At 48.8% G+C, this 18,167-nt stretch overlaps 1 long non-coding RNA gene across 1 annotated transcript; it reads right to left on the bottom strand.

Moving 5' to 3' along the window:
- Positions 1-16,132: 16,132 nt before the first annotated feature.
- Positions 16,133-16,710, bottom strand: LOC128843657 (uncharacterized). Its single transcript, XR_008446324.1, has 3 exons — positions 16,632-16,710; positions 16,427-16,477; positions 16,133-16,207 (listed from the first exon to the last, which is right to left on the bottom strand). It is a non-coding gene; the product is annotated as an uncharacterized LOC128843657 (long non-coding RNA).
- Between the last annotated feature and the right edge of the window lie 1,457 nt (positions 16,711-18,167).

The following is an 18,167-nucleotide window of genomic DNA, read 5'->3' as shown; positions in this document are numbered from 1 at the left end:
TTTGTGAGGCTAGCTCAGATTCAGTCTGAACAGTATACCAAACCTGGCAGAAGGGTGTGGAAAAATTGGAAAGAGTCCAGCAGAGGACAACAAAAATGATTAGGGAGCTGGAGCACATGACTTATGAGGAGAGGCTGAGGGAACTGGGATTGTTTAGTCTGCAGAAGAGAAGAATGAGGGGGGATTGGATAGCAGCCTTCAACTACCTGAAAGGGGGTTCCAAAGAGGATGGATCTAGACTGTTCTCAGTGGTGGCAGATGACAGAACAAGGAGCAATGGTCTCAAGTTGCAGTGGGGGAGGTTTAGGTTGGATATTAGGAAACACTTTTTCACTAGGAGGGTGGTGAAGCACTGGAATGGGTTCCCTAGGGAGGTGGTGGAATCTCCTTCCTTAAAGGTTTTTAAGGTCAGGCTTGACAAAGCCCTGGCTGGGATGATTTAGTTGGGGATTGGTCCTGCTTTGAGAAGGGGGTTGGACTAGATGACCTCCTGAGGTCCCTTCCAACCTCGATATTCTAGGATTCTAGGATTCTAGGATCCAGTGTAGAACTGGACCGGACTCAGGACAAGAGAAAGGAGAGACCATCTTCTAAGCATTACGGAAGAGGAAAGTCCATGCCATCAGGAAATACAGGAAGCTCTATTTTTTAAGAAATTCTTGCATTAAAGAAGTTGAATTCCAGAAATTATATCAGTTATAAATGACAATACTCACGGCACAAAGTATTATGTCTCCATTCTCTGCAGATCCCAGCGTTTGTGCACGACTCTGCATAAGCCTGCAGCCCATTGCATAAGGACAGTGTCGGCTCTTTAGCGTGACACATGTCGTAAACACAGTTTTCCAAGAAATTCTCTGGAGGTACTTTGGCGTGGCAGTCCTTGAAGATACCTACGTAAGTCAAGAAAGAAACACAATCACAGAAAGACGAGATGGAAGAAGCTGAGCCGAGCTTGAAGTGCAATTCCCAAATAATCTTCAGGTCCTGGTGCCATGTGAATGCACGATCCAGTCTGAGCAGGTAAAAGAACACAACTCCTGGGGCATCTAGTGCGTTTTTTAGCACTGGGGGCTGTACACATTTCAAGGCCCAGGTGCAGGCAAGTGCATGCTGTAATTTGGAGTGATTTGAATCAGTTTGCCCAGGACTAAAGCCACTGCCATGGTACCTGTCGGGTCGGTGATCATGCCACAGGCTGTGTTCTTCCTCGCTTCACTCTCCAGCAGGGGGTCACAGACTAGTACTTCGTCAGGGGAGCATCTGGCAAGGGATAAAGAAACATACATCAAAAGATTTTCTATCTCCCTGAGCAAGATCTGGAAAGGACTCCTGACTGGGACAGCAGGTGACCTCCCACCCACCAGCAGGTCTTCTTAGACTGGGAGACAGCAGAGCCCGAAGGCAGGTGGTAGCAGCCCAGCCACTCACTGCCTGCTCATGGCCAACTGGAGAGGGGGCTCTTGGGTGCACTGGAGCGGATGGGAGTTGTGCTCAGCCCTAGAGGAGACTAGGTGGTGGAGTCATGGCTGGGCGCCCTGTGCCTGAGTATGCAGCACGCTTTCCGAGAGCTTTTGGAGCAAAGACCAACTGATTCGCTTCCCTCTGTACATACATGCTGTTATTCTCTGCCACTAGCCAGCTCTCTCCAAGCTCAGTGGAATCTCCTGCCGTGCTGCCGTTCGGCTTTAGGTTGTCATCCTTTGCGTCACCATTGTAATTACCTACAAAAAATGAAAAACGTGCAGAATACGTGAAATTCACAACTACAGAATGCACATTAGCGTGTGGTTGTCAAATATACTGGAAGGAACTGGCTAGTGTGTATGTGCACCAGTGCCCTCTCCGGGAAGGAGTAAGAATTGCTCCCTGCGCGTCTCAGACGCCGCACTGTTAACAGCTGATGAAGATTCCGCTGTAGATTAAATGGTAGGGGTCTGTGTTTTAGGAGCAAGTGATTTGGCTTTCTGACTGTGTCAGATCACACGGTGACTCGGGTAAATGGGTCACAGAACAATAAGAACTAACCTGCACCCTTACACTCAAACTCGATCATTCCAGAGGCTTAGAAGCCATGTGGGTAACACTCAAGGAAATGTCATCCCCCGGGGAACGTCCAGTCCATCCAGATCCACGGAGAACCAGATACCTCACAACACAACCTACTCTTGCAATTTAATTCCAGGAGTTGGGTTTAATGTGCAGGTGGCTAGGTGGTGTTGGCGGCCCCTGCCCTACAGGAGGTGAGAGTAGATGACGTGTGCTCCCTTCTGGCCTTAAACTCTAGCACTCCACTTTTCATAGCCCCATTTTCATCCCAGGGAAATGTGGATGAGCTTCCGATAAGCATCTGGGCTGCTGGACCGTTATTCCATGTAACGGGGTACACTGGCCGTATAAGGCTAGAGGCAGCCAGAAGACCCTGTTCCAGGAATACTGGAAGGAGCAAAGGCAAAGGAAATGGCCTAAGCCAGAGGAGAGGAAGTGGTCCTAGGGAATGAGTAGTTGGAAGGGAAAGCCCAGGACATTGCCCCTGTAAGGGCCCGGGCCCAGGAGCCCTGTCGTACAGGGCAGGGCAGGACTCCTCTCTCTCCCAGCCAACTGGGAGGAGCTCTCCCGAGGAGGGCAGTACACATGGTGCCTTCTCCCTCAGAACAGGGAGAGGCTGACAGGAGAAGGAAGCCAAAGCCAGAAGGCTGAGCTCCAGCTGGGAAGGGCTGGGAGCAGCAGCTTCACCAGGAGCAGACGGGCATAAAAGGAGAGCCCCGGGTGTGGTACAAGAACCACAGCTTTGCACTGTTTCTTGTTATGAAACCAGCCCCAGACGGGATGGCGCATCGCCACAAGGGGGCGCTCAGGAGGCAGCTGCCCTGATACATCCCCGTTGAAACTGCGGAGGTTCAAGTATTGCCAGGCTTATCAGCTGGCAATCTAATTGGTCTCTGCTCGCTCCAGAGGGGAGTTTCTCACTTTGTCTTGCAGCAGACCCACCTCTACTGCAGCTGGACAACAAAAAGCAGCTCTAAAAAGGAGGCTCAGTGATCAGAGGAGCCTTTGGCCGTGCTCGGACTGTAACGACGACAGTGCTGAGACAGTTTGCATCTGCCAGTCCAAGGAACAACACAGCAGAGCAGAAAAGTTCAGGACGGCTCTTAAACAGAGACTTGGAAATCTCTCCTTAGCCACAAGAAGGGCCTTAACGTTTTATTATCGTTTCCAAGTTTAAAGAAACGAAAAGTGTCGATTGGGCCGGACAGTTCCAATCAAAGAGAGACAGACATTGATTAGGGGTCTGGAGCACATGACTTATGAGGAGAGGCTGAGGGAACTGGGATTGTTTAGTCTCCAGAAGAGAAGAATGAGGGGGGATTTGATAGCAGCCTTCAACTACCTGAAGGGGGGTTCCAAAGAGGATGGAGCTCGGCTGTTGTCAGTGGTGGCAGATGACAGAACAAGGAGTAATGGTCTCAAGTTGCAGTGGGGGAGGTCCAGGTTGGATATTAGGAAAAACTATTTCACTAGGAGGGTGGTGAAGCACTGGAATGCGATACCTAGGGAGGTGGTGGAGTCTCCTTCCTTGGAGGTTTTTAAGGCCCGGCTTGACAAAGCCCTGGCTGGTATGATTTAATTGGGAATTGATCCTGCTTTGAGCAGGGGGGTTGGACTAGATGACCTCTTGAGGTCCCTTCCAACCCTGATATTCTATGAGACAGACTGCGATGCAAGTGAGAGAAAACAGATATGAGCAGCCCTTGACTGGAGGCATCCAGGGTAGGACGGGGATAATATTTAGACTAGTTTTGAATGTGAGATTCCTCTCCTGTTAACAATGACATCTGCAGTTGTCATTTCTGACACTCGAGTTAACTCCTGTGTAACCAGAGTTCTCTTAAGTTATGATTGCCAGGTACCCAAACAATGATGGTTCCTTTAATCCAATGCCCTAAATCGCAGTCCATACGAGTACAGACTAGATTACTCTGGGGTAAACATAACACGGTACAAAAAACCCCAACCAATCCCCAAACTTCATGATTTATTGAAAAGCTCCTGATCGTGTGACTTGACGGTTCTCAAGAACACGGATACTCACCACACAGGCCACAGAGCTGGCCCTTGTAACAACCAGACACGGAGACCTCCACATAGTGATTGCCGTCAAATCTGACCCAGAGTCCGAAATCAGTTTCCAAGAGCACGTAGCCCCCGCTGATCTGGACGTTGATCTTGTTTTCAATCACCACAGGCAGGTTCCTTCTGGTGCCATTCACCTGTAAAACACGTTGGGAAAATCTGGTCGTTGCTAAGTACCCCCAGAATTCCCAGTGAATCGCCCACGAATGGTCTAGCCAACGAGTTCACTGGGAGGAATGTTCTCATTCACACTGGATGTTGGAGGAAATATGACAGAATGTTCACAGAAAGCAAATGTCAACTGCCAGTCCTGAGTATTCTCAGTGGGAGCCTAATTCTAAGAAGCACATCCGACCAATGAGGAAACAGAAACCCACCATGTGACCTATACATCCAATCAAATGTCTCAGTTTTTGCAGGTCTCAGTTTCTAATGATGTCAGATGATTAAAATACTCCTTTTAAATATCGTTTCACTTACATTCACTTTCCTGTTCTTCAGCAAGGAAATCTGACTTCCATAGACATCCACGTGCACGGACTTTACATAGGACACTTTGGTATTGGAGCCCCTGTGCTCATTGGTGGTGGACACGTCAAAGGGTGGAAGCCCCCTGGAGTCGTTGCAGACTTTGGAGAGGGTGTAAGTGCAGTTTCCCATGAAATGGTGAACTCTGCCATCAAACGTGTAGTAATGTGGGTCCCCTGAGGCACTGCAGGTGGCACGGCCTTAAAAGGAAGAAATGTGGATTAATCCCATGCAAATCCCACCACGTTACTGCAGCGCTGTCACTTGCGCTCCACCAAGCACTTCATGTTGGTGCACATTTGCTGCTCATTTTCCCTTGTGATCAGGGACAAGATCTGAACCCTGCTCTCACAGGGGGAGTGGGGCTTGGGAAGAAGCCGGGAGTGGTCACTGGCAGCTCATGTTCCTTTCTGTAAATGCAGACTCCAGAGAGGAAGCTCCCATGGATAGCAACCCATTTCGCCACTGAGAAGCTAAGTGACGAGCACAAGGCTCCACTGCAAGTCAGTGGCATCCCAAGGTATAGTCACAAGATGACGAGTCCCCGTATCCTGCTTTCGCCAGAAGTGACCACTTCTTTTCCAACCAATTCAGTGATGATTCTAATCCATATGCTGTTCATGATCCTATGCCATACCCAGCAGTGTGATCTCTGAGCACACAAGAAACTGACAATAGCATTGTGGTTCCCTGAAACCCTCTGGAAATACGTCATGGATTTTTCAAACTGTATTACCTAGAAATGTAGAACCCAGAACCAACAAATCGCTTTTTAAAAAGAGCACTCTTTGTATAGGTTGAATCCCCTAGTCTCAGCTCTAACACCACGGCTTTGATTCTAAGTTGGAGCCAAACGCAGAAGGGACATAGATAATGGAAGCGTATAAGATGTGGTTAAATGCCTCTGAGAAGAGTTTGCAAGAGTTTGGTCTGTCCGGTCTGACCACAAACACTAGGGCTAGCCCCAGGTTATTCTCCAGCAAGACTCAAAAGCTCAAACAAACCTGGACTAGTCCCACACCTGGCTAGAGCTAACGGTTGCTTTACCATTTGTAAGGTGAAAAGGATTTGGGTAGCACCGATGGAATAACACTACCCAAGGGACTGGACTGTATTACAGTTGGACTTGCCTTCCGAAAACGGGAATGTGGAGTTTTCAAATGGTTATACTGGTCTAAACCTAATCTGCATTCTGGCACCAATTTCTCACCCCACATGTGAATGGGAAGGAGATTTGTCCAATACGGAGGAACCCACGTTACCTGTCTGACAGGGCTCCACTGTAGTTGGAGTTGCCGTGGTCGGGGATTTTCCTGGCAAAATATACAAAGGAAATAACGTTAAGAGGTTGGTCATTCTGTTCTGTGAAGAAGAGAATAGGAAAACTCTTGTACAGTTTTCTATTAGACTGGAATTTATCATCTGTGAGAAATCTGATTCTAGAAACACAGAGCACATGGCATATATCTAAATGGCAATATCTCTAATGATTCCTCACAATAAACAGATTGAACGTGTCTTTACCCCACAAGTACTAGTCTGTGCGCAAAGAGAAGGGTTTATTCTCAGCCACAGTCTCCTAGCAGATTTACCTGTGGTACTTTCTTCTGCTGTGGTGCTTATTGTGTGGGACGGCATGGTCTCCGAAGCAGGGGTTGTTCCTTGCACTGTTGTAGAACCTAACAAGAGATGATCACAGCATTGGTTAGTGAGAACCAGGAACGCAGCGTGAGGTTCAGTAACATACATGCGGGAAACTGGGGACCCTTCTTCTAAATGGACCCTTCATTCTGCATCCCAAATGTTACGTTATTTGAACCCTCATCTGAAAGCAGCCACCAAGTTCACAGCCCACCAGGAAATGCTAAGGAGATTAAGGAAGCACTGAGAGATCCACGTTACCTGATGGACTGGTGCCCACTGTAGTTGGACTTGAAGCAGTCGGGGCTTCTCCTGGAAAAAGATACAAAGAAATTTACGTTGAGAGGCTGGTCATTCTGTTCTATGACAAGTGTCACAGGATAACCCTTGGATAGCTTTTTATTAGACTTCACATGACCATGTGTGAGAAATGTGATTCTAGAAACACAGAGCATATGACATATACCCAAACAGCAACCAGGCTCCAGGGACATGGAATCCTCAGAGACGCCTGTTATACAAACTCCCTGCGAACTGGGAGCTGTGCCAGGAAAAGGAGCAACTGTTCCTGCTGCTGCCCGCTCTGCACAGTGCAGATGACCTGTGTGTTCCCTGCGTGTGCAGACTTTGCAGGAGCAGTTTAGACTCTTAGTATTTTTTAATTTGTCTCTCCCCACATCGGTATTTTCGTAAATCAACCCCTTGGAGTTCAATTTTTTCATTTGTGGCACTGGGTGATTTGGGGCTTGATTCTGCATTCCCTACTCAGGCCAAACTCCAGTGATCCTGCAAGGGTCTACGCCAGCTCCACTCCCACTGCAGGGGGGGGAGCTCAGTGATTGCAAGATAGGGGATTTGTCTTTGAATGTCTCTCAGCACTGGCAAGAATCAGCCGTCAGCTCCTTCCTGTGCCATCGCATAAGGGACAAGGTATCTGGAGAAAGCCCTTCCGGATCAGAAACATCTAATTACTGAACTCACACATGGACCCTTTCGCAGGGAGAACTCACCAGGGGAGTAACAACCCAGCACCCCATCCTGAACACTGCATTTCTCCAGCACTCCACACTCCCAGCCTGTGCACGTGATGTTGTTTTTGCTGTTGCAGGTGCAGCGCTCAGTGCAGGCGTCGTGGGTGAACCAGTTTTCACCCAGCTGGTAGAGAAAGGAGAAGCACTTGAATATATAATAGTATATAGTCTGTCGAGTAGTGTCATCCTAGTGCAGTGGTTTTCAAACTGTGGGTTGGGATCCTGTACTGGGTCGCGGAATGTCAGGCACTGGGTCACGGCGGCTGTGGTCAGCACCACCACCCGGACTGTTAAAAGTCCCATCGGCGGTGCTTCCCGGCTAAGGCAGGCTAGTCCCTACCTATTCCCACACTGAGCCGAGCCTTTGGAAGCTGGGGAGTGGGGGGTGGAGGGGTTCTGCAGGTGAGAGTGACACCGAGCTGCTTGCGTGCCTCCACCTAGGAGACAGACACGCTGCTGGCTGCTTCTGGGGCGCAGCGCGGTCCACGGTGCCATGACAGGCGTGAATCCTTCCTCTGCACCCCGTCTGCGCTGCTCACCGGGAGCCGCTGGAGGTAAAGCCATGCCGCAACCCCGCGCCCCAATCCCCTGCCCCAGCCATGAGCCCCCCGCTTCAAACCTGGAGCCACTTCCTGCTCCCCAAACCCTTTATCCCCGGCCCCACCCCAGAGCCTGCATTCCCAGGTCAGAGCCCTGACTCCCTGCTGCACCCCAACCCCGTAATCGAGGCAGAGCCCCCTCTCACACCACAAATCCCTCATCCCCAGCTCCAGTGCCTCACGGGCATCAACAATTTTCTTCAACTGGGTCACCAAAACAGAAGTTTGAAAACTCCTGCCCTAGTGGATAATCAAAGGAGTTGGGAACCGTTAAATGCCTCTGATACTCTAAATGCTACGAGCTCCCTCCCCAGTGAGACGCTGTGGCCCAGGAGGAGGTGTCCGGGACTGGGACACCTGAGACCTGCCTTCTATTCTCAGCACTGGCCTGCTGGATGAGCTTACGCAAGCCACTTGACTGCTCAGTGCCTCAGTTTCCCCTTCTGTAAACTGGGGATAACGATACCGACCTCCTTGGTAAAGCGCTTTGAGATCTGCTCTTGAGAAGAGCTAGGAATGGTTATTATTTACATGAACAATTCTATCCACTCAACCCACTGACCTGAGCTCAGACGAAGTTAGTCTCTGTTCATTAATTATGATCAGTTACAGTGACACTGAAAGAATCGGGGATTGTTGAATCTGTTTCTAGGTGCTCAGGGTAACTTGCCTGATGATAGTGGTTGTTTCCATCCACACAACCGCAGCTGCTCTCGGGCACACAGGTGTCTCCACTCAGAACGTAGCCTTCCTTACAGAAACAGCCTTCCACTGGTAAGGAGCTGCAAGGGCTAAATGCAGCGGGAGTCACGCAGGTGGAAGGACACCTGCTCCCACAGCTCTCGTACTGGCTTCCTCCCGGACAGGAGATTGCTACAAGTGATAAGAAAAACCCAGATCACTGAAAGGAAAAGATCCCAAAGCAATTCTCTTGAAACTTCCCGTTTGTTCCAGGACAGCAAAGGCTTGTTAGAACGCTCTGCACAGGGTGACTGCTCTGTGCTGAGGTTTTTCTCCAGGGACAGAGTGGAAACCCTTTGCGCAGGGAATGACAGACAGACAGACAAATGATGCCTGGTAGGGGACCGGTCGTATCCAGGGATTGGAAATAGGCAACAGGATACAAGTCCAGCCTTTCACCTATTGACTTGGTGGCTAATAGGAGCCTATAAAAGAAAAAGACCCACAAATCTGGACTGTCCCTAGAAAATCAGAACATCTGATCACCCTGTTCTGAGCTGGGGTCCGTAGGTGCTTTTCTAATATACATAACAAATCATATGAACAATTTAGGGGTAAGGAGGAGACTTCACTCTGTGCATCTGAAGAAGTGAGCTGTAGCCCGCGAAAGCTTCTGCTAAAATGAATTTGTTAGTCTCTAAGGTGCCACAAGTTCTCCTGTTCTTTTTCCAAATCTTCCTACTGCAGAGTTTTTTGCACCTTCCTCTGAAGCAGCTGGTGATGGGCGCTGTCAGAGACAGGACCCTGAGTTTGCTGGCGCATGGCTCGGTTCCAATGGGGACCGTTTAGCGCCTCGATAGGATCTCTCCAGAACAGAGCGGATGTGCACCGTGCACACAAGGCGGGGGAAGGTCGCCCTGCAGCCTCCTGTGCAGCACCTGTTCGATGGGCTACTGGAGCAACGGTGGCCCTGGTTCTCCTCTGGCTCACTCCAGCTTTACACTGGAGAACCTCCATGGACTTCTGTGGCTACTGCTGATTCCCACCCATGGAAGTGAGCGGAGACACAGACCCTCTTCCTCTAAACTGCCAGGTGGTGCCTTGCACAAGGACTTAACATTCCTTCTTAACAATTACAAGTAGAAGGGACTGTGGTGCGTTTCACTCGAGTCGCGGGTACTACAGCTTGCACGGCAGCTCCCCAGACCGTGGATGCTGTATGGATAAAGAGAGGATTTCAACCTCTCCGGCGCTCTTATGTTACCAGCACGAAACTCAGACACATTAATACTTAGATGCTTTGTGAGGCTAGCTCAGATTCAGTCTGAACAGTATACCAAACCTGGCAGGATCCACTGTAGAACTGGACCGGACTCAGGACAAGCGAAAGGAGAGACCATCTTCAAAGCATTGCGGAAGAGGAAAGTCCATGCCATCAGAAGACACAGGAAGCTCAATATTTTAAAAGCTTCTTGCATTAAACAAAAGTTGAATTCGAGACATTAATAGTTATAAATGACAACACTCACGGCACAAAGTATTATTTCTCCATTCTCTGCAGATCCCAGCATTTGTGCACGATTCAGCATAAGCCTGCAGCCCATTGCATAAGGACACTGTCTGTCCCTCAGTCTGACACATGTCGTAAACACAGTTTTCCAAGAAATTCTCTGGAGGTACTTTGACGTGGCAGTCCTTGAAGATACCTACGTAAATCAAGAAAGATACAGAATTACAGAAAGACGGAAGATGCCAAGCTCCACCACTAACCATCCCTTGTCATGGCAAGCAGTCAGTGCTCCCGGGCCGGTGTAGGCTGACCACGTCTATATATTCAGCCAGACAAAACCTGGAGCTATATACAGCCAAACATTGATGAGACTTGACTCCGTTTGGCTTAGGCCAGCCTCTTCTATTTACAGGGTGAGGACAATGTAACTCAAAGTGGACACCCTTGTTTTTGATATCCAGCTAGCAACGCCCTGGTCGGTACCACATACTGGTATCTGAGACACCCCACTATTTCCCTGTCTGCGGAGGAGGGAGTGCCTAGAGCACTTCAGATACCCCTGTAACAAAGGGGGGGGAATGGGGACCACTGCACTATGTCTGTGCTGCAGCAGGGTGCAAGTCAACGGGAGCTCTGTGCAGGCAGGAGCAGCAGAACAAGGCTCTCAAAGTGCAATTCCCAAATAATCTTCACGTCCTGGTGCCATGTGAATGCACGATCCAGTCTGAGCAGGTAAAGGAACACAACTCCTGGGGCATCTACTGCGGCTTTTAGCGTTGGGGGCTGTACACATTTCAAGGGGGACTCACAGCCGTGGGCCCCAGGGAGCAAGGTCCAGGTGCAGGCAAGTGCATGCTGTAATTTGGAGTGATTTGAATCAGTTTGCCCAGGACTAAGCCACTGCCATGGTACCTGTTGGGTCGGTGATCATGCCACAGGCTATGTTCTTCCTCGCTTCACTCTCCAGCAGGGGGTCACAGTCCGGTACTGGCTGAGGGGAGCATCTGGGCAAGGCAAGAGAAAGAAAATCTTTTGATGTTTGTTTCTTTATCTCCCTGGGCCAGATCTGGAAAGGACGATGCCATGTCTGCACAGAAGGCACCATTTTATTACAGCCACAGAGCAGAATCTAGGCTCCCTGACAGACTGAGTTCTGCCCCCCACACCCACACCACAGGAGGGGGTTCCCATTCCGGCACTGGGCACTGTGCGGTGCTCCACAGCTCAGAGTTGAATTTGGGGTGGAACGAGCTGCTGCAGGAACCAGTGAATCTGTCTGGCTCTTGACTGGGGCAGCAGGTGACCTCCCACCCACCAGCAGGTCTTCCTGGATTGGGAGACAGAAGACCTCCGAAGGCAGATGGGAGCAGCCCAGCCACTCACTCCCTGCTCATGGCCAACTGGAGAGGGGGCTCTTGGGTGTACTGGAGAGGATGGGAGTTGTGCTCAGCCCTAGAGGAGACTAGGTGGTGGAGTCATGGCTGGGCGCCCTGTGCCTGAGTATGCAGCACGCTTTCCGAGAGCTTTTGTAGCAAAGACCAACTGATTCGCTTCCCTCTGTACATACATGCTGTTATTCTCTGCCACTAGCCAGCTCTCTCCAAGCTCAGTGGAGTCTCCTGCCGTGCTGCCGTTCGGCTTTAGGTTGTCATCCTTTGCGTCACCATTGTAATTACCTACAAAAAATGAAAAACGTGCAGAATACGTGAAATTCACAACTACAGAATGCACATTAGCGTGTGGTTGTCAAATATACTGTAAGGAACTGGCTAGTGTGTATGTGCACCAGTGCCCTCTCCGGGAAGGAGTAAGAATTGCTCCCTGCGCGTCTCAGACGCCGCACTGTTAACAGCTGATGAAGATTCCGCTGTAGATTAAATGGTAGGGGTCTGTGTTTTAGGAGCAAGTGATTTGGCTTTCTGACTGTGTCAGATCACACGGTGACTCGGGTAAATGGGCTACAATACAATAAGAACTAACCTGCACCCTTACACTCAAACTCGATCATTCCTGAGGCTTAGAAGCCATGTAGGCAACACTCAAGGAAATGTCATCCCCCAGGGAACTACCAGTCCATCCAGATCCAGGGAGAACCAGAAACCTCACAAAACAACCTACTCTTGCAATTTAATTCCAGGAGTTGGGTTTAATGTGCAGGTGGCTGGGTGGTGTTGCTGGCCCCTGCCCTACAGGAGGTGAGAGTAGATGACGTGTGCTCCCTTCTGGCCTTAAACTCTAGCACTCCACTTTTCATAGCCCCATTTTCATCCCAGGGAAATGTGGATGAGCTTCCAATAAGCATCTGGGCTGCTGGACCGTTATTCCATGTAACGGGGTACACTGGCCCTTTAAGGCTAGAGGCAGCCAGAAGACCCCGTTCCAGGAATACTGGAAGGAGCAAAGGCAAAGGAAATGGCCTAAGCCAGAGGAGAGGAAGTGGTCCTAGGGAATGAGTAGTTGGATGGGAAAACCCAGGACACTGCCCCTGTAAGGGCCCGGGCCCAGGAGCCCTGTAGTGCAGGGCGGGGCAGGACTCCTCTCTCTCCCAGCCAACTGGGAGGAGCTCTCCCGAGGAGGGCAGTACACATGGTGTCTTCTCCCTCAGAACAGGGAGAGGCTGACAGGAGAAAGAAGCCAAAGCCGGAAGGCTGAGCTCCAGCTGGGAAGGGCTGGGAGCGGCAGCTTCACCAGGAGCAGGCGGGAAAAAAGGAGAGCCCCGGGTGTGGTACAACCAGAGCTTTGCACTGTTTCTTGTTATGAAACCAGCCCCAGATGGGATGGCGCATCGCCACAAGGGGGCGCTCAGGGGGCAGCTGCCCTGATACATCCAAGTATTGCCAGGCTTATCAGCTGGCAATCTAATTGGTCTCTGCTCGCTCCAGAGGGAAGTTTCTCACTTTGTCTTGCAGCAGACCCACCTCTACTGCAGCTGGACAACAAAAAGCAGCTCTAAAAAGGAGACTCAGTGATCAGAGGAGCCTTTGCCCGTGCTCGGACTGTAACGACGACAGTGCTGAGACACTTTGAATCTGCGAGTCCAAGGAACAACACAGCAGAGCAGAAAAGTTCAGGACGGCTCTTAAACAGAGACTTGGAAATCTCTCCTTAGCCACAAGAAGGGCCTTAATGTTTTATTATCGTTTCCAAGTTTAAAGAAATGAAAAGCGTCGATTGGACCGGACAGTTCCAATCAAAGAGAGACAGACAGACAGACTGCGATGCAAGTCAGAGAAAACAGACATGAGCGGCCCTTGACCAGAGGCATCCAGGGTAGGACGGGGATAATATTTAGACTGTAGTTTTGAATGTGAGATTCCTCTCCTGTTAACAATGACATCTGCAGTTGTCATTTCTGACACTCGAGTTAATGCTGGGTAATCATATTTCTCACAAGTTACAATTGCCAGGTACCCAAACAATGATGATTTCTTTAATCCAATGCCCTAAATCGCAGTCCATACAAGTACAGACTAGATTACTCTGGGGTAAACATAACACGGTACAAAAAACCCCAACCAATCCCCAAACTTCATGATTTATTGAAAAGCTCCTGATCGTGTGACTTGACGGTTCTCAAGAACACGGATACTCACCACACAGGCCACAGAGCTGGCCCTTGTAACAACCAGACACGGAGACCTCCACATAGTGATTGCCGTCAAATCTGACCCAGAGTCCGAAATCAGTTTCCAAGAGCACGTAGCCCCCGCTGATCTGGACGTTGATCTTGTTTTCAATCACCACAGGCAGGTTCCTTCTGGTGCCATTCACCTGTAAAACACGTTGGGAAAATCTGGTCATGACTAAGTACCCCCAGAATTCCCAGTGAATCGCCCACGAATGGTCTAGCCAACGAGTTCACTGGGAGGAATGTTCTCATTCACACTGGGAAGTTGGAGGAAATATGACAGAATGTTCACAGAAAGCAAATGTCAACTGCCAGTCCTCAGTATTCTCAGTGGAAGCCTAATTCTAAGAAGCACATCCGACCAATAAGAAAATGGAAACCCACCATGTGACCTATACAGCCAATTAAATGTCTCAGTTTTTGCAGGTCTCAGTTTCTAATGATGTCAGATGATTGAAATACTCCTTTTAAATATCGTTTCACTTACATTCACTTTCCTGTTCTTCAGCAAGGAAATCTGACTTCCATAGACATCCACGTGCACGGACTTTACATAGGACACTTTGGTATTGGAGCCCCTGTGCTCATTGGTGGTGGACACGTCAAAGGGTGGAAGCCCCCTGGAGTTGTTGCAGACTTTGGAGAGGGTGTAAGTGCAGTTTCCCATGAAATGGTGAACTCTGCCATCAAACGTGTAGTAATGCGGGTCCCCTGAGGCACTGCAGGTGGCACGGCCTTAAAAGGAAGAAATGTGGATTAATCCCATGCAAATCCCACCATGTTACTGCAGCGCTGTCATTTGCGCTCCATAGATTCATAGATTCATAGATTATAGGACTGGAAGGGACCTCGAGAGGTCATCGAGTCCAGTCCCCTGCCCGCATGGCAGGACCAAATACTGCCTAGACCATCCCTAATAGACATTTATCTAACCTACTCTTAAATATCTCCAGAGACGGAGATTCCACAACCTCCCTAGGCAATTTGTTCCAGTGTTTAACCACCCTGACAGTTAGGAACTTTTTCCTAATGTCCAATCTAGACCTCCATCAAGCACTTCATGTTGGTGCGCACTTCCTGCTCCTTTTCCCTTGTGATCAGGGACAAGATCTGAACCCTGCACTCACAGGGGGAGTGGGGCTTGGGAAGAAGCCGGGAGTTGTCACTGGCAGCTCATGTTCCTTTCTGTAAATGCAGACTCCAGAGAGGAAGCTCCCATGGATAGCAACCCATTTCGCCACTGAGAAGCTAAGTGACGAGCACAAGGCTCCACTGCAAGTTAGTTGCATCCCAAGGTATAGTCACAAGATGACGAGTCCCCGTATCCTGCTTTCGCCAGAAGTGACCACTTCTTTTCCAACCAATTCAGTGATGATTCTAATCCATATGCTGTTCATGGTCCTATGCCATACCCAGCAGTGTGATCTCTGAGCACACAAGAAACTGACAATAGCATTGTGGTTCCCTGAAACCCTCTGGAAATACGTCATGGATTTTTTTAAACTGTATTACCTAGAAATGTAGAACCCAGAACCAACAAATCGCTTTTTAAAAAGAGCGCTCTTTGTATAGGTTGAATCCCCTAGTCTCAGCTCTAACACTACGGCTTTGATTCTAAGTTGGAGCCAAACGCAGAAGGGACATAGATAATGGAAGCGTATAAGATGTGGTTAAATGCCTCTGAGAAGAGTTTGCAAGAGTTTGGTCTGTCCAGTCTGACCACAAATACTAGGGCTAGCCCCAGGTTGTTCTCCAGCAAGACTCAAAAGCTCAAACAAACCTGGACTAGTCCCACACCTGGCTAGAGCTAACGGTTGCTTTACCATGTGTAAGGTGAAAAGGATTTGGGTAGCACCGATGGAATAACACTACCCAAGGGACTGGACTGTATTACAGTTGGACTTGCCTTCTGAAAACAGAAATGTGGAATTTTTAAATGGTTATACTGATCTAAACCTAATCTGCATTCTGGCACCAATTTCTCACCCCACATGTGAATGGGAAGGAGATTTGTCCAATACGGAGGAACCCACATTACCTGTCTGACAGGGCTCTACTGTAGTTGGAGTTGCCGTGGTCGGGGATTTTCCTGGCAAAATATACAAAGGAAATAACGTTAAGAGGTTGGTCATTCTGTTCTGTGAAGAGTAAAATAGGACGACTCTTGAATAGTTTTGCATTAGATTGCAAATGATCATGTGTGAGAAATGTGATTCTAGAAACACAGAGTGAATGGCATATATCAAAACAGCAAGAGCACTAATAATTCATTACCATAAACAGGTTGAATGTGTCTTCACCCCACAAATACTCGTCTCTAAGCAAAGAGGGTGATTTATTCTCAGCAACAGTCTCCTAGCCGATTTACCTGTTGTACTTTCTTCTGCTGTGGTGCTTATTGTGTGGGACGGCGTGGTCTCTGAAGCAGGAGATGTTCCTTGCACTGTTGTAGAACCTAACAAGAGATGGTCACAACATTGGTTAGTGAGAACCAGGAACCCAGCGTGAGGTTCAGTAACATACATGAGGGTAATTGGCGACCCTTCTTCAAAGTGAACCATTCTGCCTACCAACTCTTACGTTATTTGAACCCTCATCTGAAAGCAGCCACCAAGTTCACAGCCCACCAGGAAATGTCAAGGAGATTAAGGAAGCACTGAGGGATCCACGTTACCTGATGGACTGGTGCCCACTGTAGTTGGACTTGAAGTAGTCGGGGCTTCTCCTGGAAAAAGATACAAAGACATTTACGCTGAGAGGCTGGTTATTCTGTTCTATGAAAAGTGTCATAGGATAAGCCTTGGATAGCTTTTTATTAGACTTCAAATGACCATGTGTGAGAAATGTGATTCTAGAAACACAGAGCATATGACATATACCCAAACAGCAACCAGGATCCAGGGACACGTCATCCACAGAGACCCACGTTCGGTTGTCCGTGCCAGTCACACCTTCCAACACAACCTGCAGGAAGAGTGAAACCACATCTTGTTATATTAAGTCTCACCGAATTACACCACTGGCATTAGTGGCTGGCTGTAACCTTGATTTCAGATCAATAAGGACACGCACTTCTTTCCTGCCCTGGGCAGGGCAATGGTAAGTAGATTACAATATAGCTGCAATGCTGTTACAGAATGTTTTAAAAGATCCTAATTTTGTTCTGTGACATTTTGACAGGTGTACACACGCCATTCAGTGCCTGGCCGTGAAAGAGTTAACCTTCTTTCTCTGACCACAGACAGTCCCACAGCTGTCTGACCTCACTGCAGACATTGTCAGCTCTGCTGGAGGGAGGGGCTCTAATCTCTGGCGCTTTGTCAAAGGCATTGGGAGCTTTTCTGGCGGTGTGTATTGAGACAGGGACTCAGAGTGCTTTGCAATATGAGGAAAGCCTGGCTGCGGGAGCCCATGAAAAGCTGATTTACAAGAGTTCCATGTGGAAGCGCAAAGAGCTTTTTCTTTTCTCTGGATCCATAAGCTCGTGTTATTTTTTGGATTTCCACCGGGCTGTGGGTTCCCTGCTAGTCTAACGACAGGTCTATCAATTCTTGCATTCCCAAATGTGGTATAGCACATAGAAGCATCCCAGGTTTCCAATGTCAATTCCTGGCCAGCCCCTCTCTCCAACTTAGACTCAGGGACCTTCCTTACCTCAGTAATCACAAAGATAACACCAAGGATGTTTTTTGGTTGTGTAATCACCTGAAATCTACCAGAAATGTGCAAATCCACTTCTGCTAAAAGCCAGTTGTCTGCCTTGTTTCCAGTCATTAGCCACAGCAGAAGAGGTTTGCTGTCCCCTTCCTGAACCAGGTACACCTTCAGTGCCCCATCCTCTGCTACTCCTGCTATGTGGTATCGGAATCGGAAACACGCAGCCTGGCTGGCAGTGCACTGAGGGCTTATTAGCTGGCCTTTCTCCTCTGGGTGAGCATATCGGCTGTCGGTTGTTATGTAATAGCCATCTGGGAACAAAAGGGTAGCAGGGAACAGTCAGACCACGGGCATATTCTCCTCAGTAGGTATCAGTTACAGCGTATCGATAAAACACTTGCCATGTGACATATTGCCATAAGGAGGTGCCGTGGAGCTGCGTCGCCAGTCAAAATCATCGGAGGTGGACTGTCTCCATTCACAGAAGTTGTCATCGAATGAGCAGTTGAAAGGACACTCCCGGACACTCTCTGAAAAGAAGAGTCATTATTTATTGTGTTATTTGCAGAGACACATGTGTAATCAGGTTTCATCATCACCAATTTCAACTGACAGCAATGTTCAAATGAATATTTTCAATGTATTGTCAACCCACTTCAAAACTCTAGATTCTGCATCATGGACCAAATCCATCCTGACATAAACTAGTTCAACTCCCAACAAAATCTATGGCAAAACCAACAAAGAAATTAATTATC

The sequence above is a fragment of the Malaclemys terrapin genome, chromosome 9 (assembly GCF_027887155.1).
Source record: "Malaclemys terrapin pileata isolate rMalTer1 chromosome 9, rMalTer1.hap1, whole genome shotgun sequence".
Taxonomy (NCBI): Eukaryota; Metazoa; Chordata; order Testudines; family Emydidae; genus Malaclemys; species Malaclemys terrapin.
This window is presented reverse-complemented; position numbering and strand designations above follow the sequence as displayed.